General features: G+C 35.3%; 1 pseudogene; it reads right to left on the minus strand.

The window, feature by feature from the left end:
• Nucleotides 1–8,649: 8,649 nt before the first annotated feature.
• Nucleotides 8,650–8,733, minus strand: LOC114505937 (annotated as a pseudogene).
• Nucleotides 8,734–9,056: the final 323 nt, after the last annotated feature.

Below are 9,056 nucleotides of genomic sequence, written 5' to 3' on the forward strand. Positions count from 1 at the left end.
TCTGGTTACTGTCAGTTCTTTATTTCTATATCTCTGGCTCTATTTTGCTTGCTTGCTTGTTTTGTTGATTAGGTTTCCCTTATAGATGAGACCATATGGCAGTTTTCTTTCACCGCCTGGCTTATTTCACTTAGCATAATACTCTCCAGTTCATTCTATGCTGTCAGGAAGGGTAGGAATTCCTTCTTTTTTTCTGCTGCTTAGTATTCCATTATGTAAATGTATCATAGTTTTTTCATCCACTCATTTACTGATGGGCACTTAGGCTGTTTCCAGCACTTAGCTACAAGGAATAATGCTGCTATGAACATCGGGGTACATAAGTTCTTTTGAATTGGTGTTTTAGTATTATTAGGGTATAATCCCATCAGTGGAATTGCTGGGTCAAAAGCCACTTCCATTTTTAGTTTTCTGAGAAAATTTCATACTGTTTTCCACAGTGGCTGCACCAGCCTGCATTCCCACCAACAGTGTACTAGGGTTCCCATTTCTCCACAAACTCACCAGCACTTGTTGTTTGTTGATTTGTTAATGATGGACATTCTGGTGTGAAGTGTTATCTCATTGTGGTTTTAATTTGCATCTTCCTGATGGATAGTGATGCTGAGCATCTTTTCATATGTCTCTGAGCCCTCTGTATGTCCTCCTTGTCTGTTCAGGTCCTTCGCCCATGTTTTAATCAGGTTGTTTTTCTTCCTGGGGTTGAGTCATGTGAGTTCTTTATATATTTTGGAGATCAAACCCTTTTCTAAGGTATCATTAGCAAATATATTTTCCCACACAGTTGGTTCGTTTCTCATTTTGCTAATGTTTTCTCTGGCCATGCAGAAGCTTTTTAATTTGATGTAGTCCCATTTGTTTATTCTCTCCTTTATGTCCCTTCCTCTAGGAGACATGTCAGTGAAAATATTGCTGCTTGGAATATCTGAAATTTTGCTGTCTATGCTCTCCTTTAAGACTTTTATGGTGTCACACTTATATTTAAGTCTTTTATCCATCTTGAGTTTATTTTTATGTGTAGTATAAGTTGGTGGTCAAGTTTTGTTTTGTTTTTTTCATGTAGCTTTCCAGATCTCCCAACACCATTTGTTAGAGAGGCTATTTTTACTCCATTTTATGTTCCTGCCCCCTTTGTCAAATATTAATTGATCATAGAGGCAGGCATTTATTTCTGGACTCAATTGTGTTCCATTGATCTATGTGTCTGTTCTTATGTCAGTACCAGACTGTTTTGATTATAGTGGCCTTGTAATATAGTCTGATGTCAGGTATTGTGATCTCTCCTACTTTTTTCTTCTTTCTCAAAATTGCTGCAGCTATTCAGGGTTATTTATGGTTCCACATAAATATTTTAAATGTTTGTTCTATATCTGTGGAATATGTCATTGGTATTTTAATAAGTATTGCGTTGAATGTATAAATTGCATTGGGTAGTATGGAGATTTTGAAAACACTGAAGAAAGAAATTAAGGAAGGCAGAAACAAATGGAATCATATACAATGTTAATGGATTAGAAGTATTGCTTCTTTTTCTATTGAATGTTATAAACCAAGGCAAAAGAAAATTCCTTTTCTGAAAACCTTCCACTTTGTGTAACCATTAAGGCTTTGTCTTTCCATGTCCTCGTTTACTTTCTATAATAATCAGATGCTTTAAAGAAAAATATAATCCCTTCTTACCTTAATAAAAAGAAAACACAAGCACTACCTTATATACCTAGGTTTATTTCTCTCTTACTGTTGTTCCTAGTATATTCATATTAAGTATAACCTTTAACCAAAGTAACTAACTTCTATTTCACAGAAAACATAGAAGGTAAGTGATTGAAAACTGTTGTACAATATAATTAAGCAGACTAGGAAAGCTATGAGTACACTACATTGTACAGCCTCACATATATCTTTTACACTTTAAAAATATTAGAAATTAATGTGTCCATTAACAAGACCAAAGGCAGTCATCCTATAGTTTATAAAAAAATAAGCAAATGTATTTTAATTTGAAATTAACCTTATGAATAATTTTTTCAGTATTCTATTTTACTTAGAAATTATCTAACAATCAAAGATTATTGATTATTTTATTTGATATTAATCCAAGATTTTAATTTACTTAAGGATCTTGAAAATTATGCTCAAATTACAAAACAAAATTATAGTTGATATAAAAGTTTGTCAAAATAATAAAATTTAGAAGACAAATTTACATTTTTCACAATTTTAAAAAATTATGAAGGAGTTATATTAGTGTGTTTGATTAGTAAACCAAAATAAGAAATTTAAGAAATTCATATTGTTATTTTCATAAAAGACAACATTTTATCAGTATAAAATGTACACTTTATTAACTTAAGATCTTGATGAGAAAAAAAACCTAGAGCTATTTTTTCTCTTTCTTAAACCTGAATTATCAAGTCAATCTAAATTGTCCAATGATCCATAATTATGTAAACATGAATTCTTAAAATATTTCTGAGTTAGCCACTTGTATAAGGATTTTACAAATTCATAGCATATTCATAGTATTATAAGTTCATTTAAACTTTTTCATCATGGATAGTTATATTTATTTAAAGAAGTGCTCCTTTATTTATAACTCAGTTACATTTGACCTCCTTAAAGAAACATTATAATCTCAGAGGAGGGAAGATGGTGACAGGGTAGGAGGGAGCAGATTCCACTTCCCTTTACACATGGGAGAAAAACCTAGGCAATCTATGGAGGAACAGAACAAACAGCCAACAGTACCCCAGCATATAGGAAAATAAGAGACAAAAAAAATTGTAGCGGACACTGAAAAAACAGATGGTAAGGGGAGTGCTTCAGGTCAATAAGGTCCCCGGGACCAGCTCGGGAACCAGGGCAGCTGGAGCCCCAGGCCTGGTGCCCACCCCTGGGTCTGCCGAAGAGTACTTGGGAGAGAGCCGGGTCATCTGCTCCCTCCTTCCCTGGACAATCAAGGTTTAAACAGCACTGGGAGAGACCTGGTTGCTTGAAGTGGCAGAGAGAGGAAAAAGGACAAAAGACCTGAATAGACACTTCTTCAAAAAGGATATACAGAGGGTCCAGAGACATTTGAAAGGATGCTCATCATCACTAGCCATCAGAGAGATGCAAATTAAAACCACAATGAGATACCACTTTACACCAGTCAGAATGACCATCATAAACAAAGCAACAAACAACAAGTGCTGGAGAGGTTGTGGTGAAAAGGGAACCCTAGTGCACTGTTGGTGGGATTGCAGATTGGTACAACCACTATGGAAAACAGTATGGAATTTTCTCAGAAAACTAAAGATGGATCTGCCCTTTGACCCAGCAACTCCACTGCTAGGATTATATCCTAAGAACCCTGAAACACCAACCCAAAAGAACCCATGCACCCCAATGTTCAAAGCAGCACAATTTACAATAGCTAGGTGCTGGAAGCAACCTAGATGCCTATCAGTAAATGAATGGACCAAAAAACTATGGTACATTTACACAATGGAATTCTATGCAGCAGAAAGAAAGAAGGAGCTCCTACCCTTTGCAACAGCATGGATGGAACTGGAAAGCATTATGCTGAGTGAAATGAGCCAGGCAGTGAAAGACAAATACCATATGATTTCACCTTTAACAGGAACCTAAACAACAAAACAAACAAACAAGCAAAATATAACCAAAGACACTGAAATAGAGGACAGATTGACAATGACCAGAGCAGAGAGGGGAGGAAATTTCAAGGGAAAAGGGGAAGGGTTTGCAGGAAAAAGTATAAAGGACACATGGACAAAATCTAGGGGGGATGGAAATGGGAGGGAGGTGGGGAGCACTGGGGGGTGGGCTGGGATGAGAGTAAAAGACAGAAAACTGTACTTGAACAACAATTAAAATAAAAAAAAAATAAAAAGAAATATTACAATCTAAGTTATTACTATTCATAGGAATGATACTATTTCATATTTATATGAAACAGAAACTCCTTCCTAATTTAAGTTAATATAGATATATGGAGAACTTAAAACTTCAGTGCTACAGTTTCTGCCACAGGTCAAGAGTAAACAGAAACATAAAAACTTACAGATTTAGATATTAAAGAGGTGTTCTCTTTCACAATGGTACAGAGTTCCTAATTGATTTGAATTCACAAATAGACAAACAAAAAGCCTAAACAAGCCAGATTCTCTCTTTTTCACTCAACAGAGATTAGCTCTCCACCATCCATCCAAAAGAAATCACCAAATGATCAGACAATGGAAAAAATCCATAATCATTACTACCAACAAGTGAGAATAACTTTTTTTGCCATTTACAAACAAGAAACAAGAACACAATAATAACTACAGGTAAGAAAATAGAACCTAGAAACAGAATAAGCAAAGTTTAATTGCTTGTTGGGGTTCATCCTGACAGCCAAAAAATATTCTTAGGTTTAAACAGATTATGAGTTGTATTTCTTTCATAATGCAGTTTACTTGTCTCCATGAAGTGAGTCAATTTGGGCATCACCATGGCCTACAAAATTGTCAAAGTGAAAATTTTAAACAAGTAAAATCATAATAATCAGACAAAATAAAATGAACACATATCAAAGATTGTATTGAACTCATTAATTAATGAAAGAACAATTAAGATATCATGACTAGATCAAAGACCATTTTAAAACAGAATATTGATAGGAAGATAAAATTGCTGAACTTGATACAAACTGGGTAATGTCAACAGGGCCATAATACTTTGCAGTTATGTGTCTATAGAGAGAAACTATTTGCATTTAGAAAAGATAAAAAATATACAGGTTAACATGTAACTTCACTAAATCTGGAACCATAAATAAATAGTAAACAGTGAGTTGAACTAGTTAGTTTTAGGTCCCATAGACCAGAGGTTGGCAAATTATAGCCTGTGGGTGAAATCTGGGCACTCTCAATTGTTTGCATAAGGTTTGTGGCAGCTTTTCTGCTACAAAGAGAGTTGAGTACTTGTAACACACCATATGGTCCACAAAACCAAAATAATTTACTATCTGGACCTTTACAGAAACCATTTTCTGATCATTGCCCTAGACATTCTTTGGGTAGCCTTCACTTTCTTATGACATTGAAAATGTATGACCCCACTCTTTTGCAGTATTTCTTAGTTTGGGTTAAATTTTCTTATTACTGTTCTTATTCTACCATAGTAGAAATGTTCTCTCCCTTTTTTGTGTTCACATATTTATTTATATCCCTCTTATGATATTATAATATGGTATTGTATTTTTTCTTTACTAGATTTAAGTTTATTGAGAACACCTCTTCTTTGTACCTGTACTTAGCATAGTGATTTGCAAACAGCAGATATTCAATAAATCTTTGTTGAAACAAACTGAATCAAAACTGAAAGGTGAATGTGAAAGTTCAAGGGAGACTGGAGGTTGGGATTCTTCAGGGAGGTCTGCAGGGATGGGTGGCTTAGAAGTGAATGAAGTCCTATGTAAAATTATATAAAAGTAAAATATTATAAATTCTTCTGAATTTATTATTTCCAAGAACCCAATCACTTGTCTATAATCTACCATAGTTTCTTCATCTAAATGATATGAATAGTATTTTAGCAGTTACTTAACTATTTGGAATGTTTCAGACCCAAGGTAAATAACTTACATTTATTAGCACTTGTTCTTATTAGAAATTAATACACTTGGTCAAGAAAAATTTATACCGTATCAATAGTAACAAAATTATTGAAAATCATGTGTGTATGTGGTGAACATACTGTGAAAAAAAGGGATCTTTTGTTACTTTGATTTGTAACATGTAGTCTAGAAGATACAGTTTCATGATGAAATTTTGGGTTTTCCAGGTATCTAAATGATTTATGTAGACAAGTATAGTGAATGCTACCTTGACTGCCCTAAAAAATTCCATGTCACCATTCATATTGTACTCAGTGGGTATTATCAGAATTTATTTTAAATATGGTTTTATATTGTCACAGAGAGTCAGCAGATGGCTACCCAGTATATGCTATTTTTTTTTAATCTTATAAATGAGAAGTTCAAGTATAATCTAAGTGCCATTAGCAGACCTTGACCCTGGTTCATCTTGCTGGGGGAACTCAAGAGTTGGAAGACAGGATCCCCAGAGAGCCAACTAGAAGAAAAGTGGACTGGGCCTTGGGACATACTCCTCACCACTCCCATTTTGGCAGGAATAAACCTTGGATTCATCACACCATAGTAAAGAAGGCACTAGAAGAACAATGGACTACTGAACCTCAAGAAGACCTGAAAGTCATCTTTTGAAAACAATGGCATATTCTTTTCATTACTTTTTGTTTAACCTCATGTTATGGAGAACTTATTCCTTTCAAATGAGATGAAAACATTTGGGTATATTTAGGAAAATATGTTCTAAACATCTCTGACTTTTGTCTTGTAGGACAAACCTCTGTTGAACAAACTTTCCCTTCTTGTCTCATAGGTGTTTGTACTCCCCTGGAAAGCCTTTGAAATTATACTTTGTTTAAGCGTATCAATAAGAACATAATTGGGGACCTGTGGTAACTCTAAAGGGCAGGGAAATATTTTCCTTAAAAGTCACTAATGTATACCCTGGCTAGTGTGGCTCAGGGGGTTGAGTGCTGGCCTGCAAAAGGTTATTGGTTTGATTCCCAGTCAGGGCACATTGCCTGAGCTGCAGGCCAGGTCCCCAGTTGGGGACATGTGAGAAGTTACTGATCAATGTATCTCTCACACATCAATGTTTCCCTCCCTCTTTTTCTCCCTCTCTTCCCCTCTCCCTAAAAATAAATAAACGGAATCCTTAAAAAATATATTTTAAAAAGTCACTAATGTAGCCCCAGCTAGAAATTGTGCAACCTTTGTCGACTGTACTGAAAAACTGTTTGATCCTTTCAGGAAATGTGGAGATGAATTGCAACACCACCACTGATGTATCTTATGCCTTTGGTTATGTTAAATTGCCAGCAGGATGGTTTCTAATATGTGAAGGACTGTTTACTCCTATGTTCCAGCAAACAGTTTTGGGGGACCATGCTCTCTGGGAAGACTCACGATGTTTATGCCTCAAAAGCTCCACACCACCTGGGCTCAATGGGACCTCTCCCTTGTATCTGACTGTAACAGTGATTTGTATCTTTTTAGCCCTGCTAAATATATATCTTTGACTATATTCATGATGCCAACCACTTTGAATGTAGAAGTAAGTAGATTAGCCTTCACTATGGCAAAAGCTTTGAATGCCACCTCTCAAGCCATTAGTACCATAAGTCAAGAACTAGGACAAGTTAGAGAAGCAGTATTAGAAGATTGCATAGATGCAGACTACCTTCTTTTAAGACATAACCATGGATGTGAGGAATTTAAAGGACACCGCTGTTTCAACCTGGCTGATTCACAGCTCACAGAACATAAAGTAAAGCAAGTAAATGAAGTAGTGTCCAAGATAAAACAAAGAGAGGGTTTCTTTGGCCTTGATTTGTCCAAATTAACCTTCTGGCTGCTTAGTATTACTGGTCTCAGAGAGATATTTGTTGTTTTCATGCTTTTCATCTTTTTCAGTATCATAGCTTGTTGTTGCATAGAATGTGGATCTGCAATTAAGTGTATTCCTAAGGCTCCTATCAGACTGTCTAATGCTAAAATACATGTTCAACAGCAAAATGATTACTTTCATATGACACTGATCTCATAGAAATAAGATAGTTTAGACTAACAGTGGGGGAATGATAGGGGAACTCAAGAGTTGGGAAATTTTAGGTTTAGGTAATAGTTAATAAGTTTAATAATGAATGCATGTAAAAAGTTATTGTGTCAGGAAGTGAGGGTATAATCCACTCGGACTCCAGAAGACCACAAGCAATCAAGATGGTATGTGAGCCACTGTGTTCTGGGGAGAGACATTCCACCAACCAGGATACAGATAAAGAATCACCATCAACAGATGAAAAGATGCTGGGGAAATTGCCAGACTGCAGCTTTTATTTGGTTAACCTGTGTCCTGAGTTCCAAATCCCTTACCTATACTTTTTTCCCCCTGAATTCCAAACTCATTACTTAAACTTTTCCCCTCTTATAAAAAAGGCTAGTTTGAAAGGAAATGTAAGATGGTCTTTCAGGGTACATAACTCACCATCTTCTCAGCTCACAGGCCATCTGAATAGAGCACACATAAAGATTCTATCCCTGCCTCTGCTTATTGGTTCTGGTAGTGACAGGCAGTATGAGCACTGACTTTCCTGGTTTCAATATGACATTAGGCTAAATCTTTCTGCTAAGAAACCCCCCAAATATGAAAATTTCTATTTAATTTTGAGATGTTTGTGAAGTATGATTTTCTAAAAGAAAATAATTTTATTTATTTTTATTCTCACCTGAGGACATGTTCATTTATTTTAGAGAGAGGGGAAGGGAGGGAGAGAAACATTGATTGATTGTCTATTGTACACACCTGAACTGGGGATCAAACCTGCAACCTAGGCATGTGCCCTGACTGGGAATCAAACCCATGACCTTTTGGTTCATGGGAGGATGCTCCAATTAACTGAACCACACTAGCCAGGGCTGAAGAAAAGAATTTTTAAATATTATTAAAATATTCCACTGCTTTTTCAATTTTACCTGAGCCTACATTTTCATCTGAAAGTTTTTTTAAAGTTTTTTGTCCTAAAGTATTGCTCAGTTAATGTCAGATGACTACCTCTTTTTTAGTAATGAACTATAGAAATGATCCCTGAAAGTATAGTCTTACTACTAGCTTTTTTAAAACACAATTAAATAGGCCAGTCATTTCAGATATTAAAGTCAGAATATGATTTAGTTGATTTCACAGTTAATATTTAACTTCAATAAAAAGCAGCTTCTAGTCTTCTCCATGGGTGTATCTAACACAAATGAATACTAATTAAAGTACTATCATTCCACTGGGCTTTAGACCATCATTTTTCTAATTATGGTAAAAATCCCTCCATTAAAAAAAAAAAAACTTCCTCTGTAAAGAAGTAATTCCCAACAGAAAATCTTATATATTGCAAAACACCAATTATTATGCATTTCTCAACACCTTTGCCAA

This window comes from Phyllostomus discolor, chromosome X, assembly GCF_004126475.2.
Source record: "Phyllostomus discolor isolate MPI-MPIP mPhyDis1 chromosome X, mPhyDis1.pri.v3, whole genome shotgun sequence".
NCBI lineage: Eukaryota > Metazoa > Chordata > Mammalia > Chiroptera > Phyllostomidae > Phyllostomus > Phyllostomus discolor.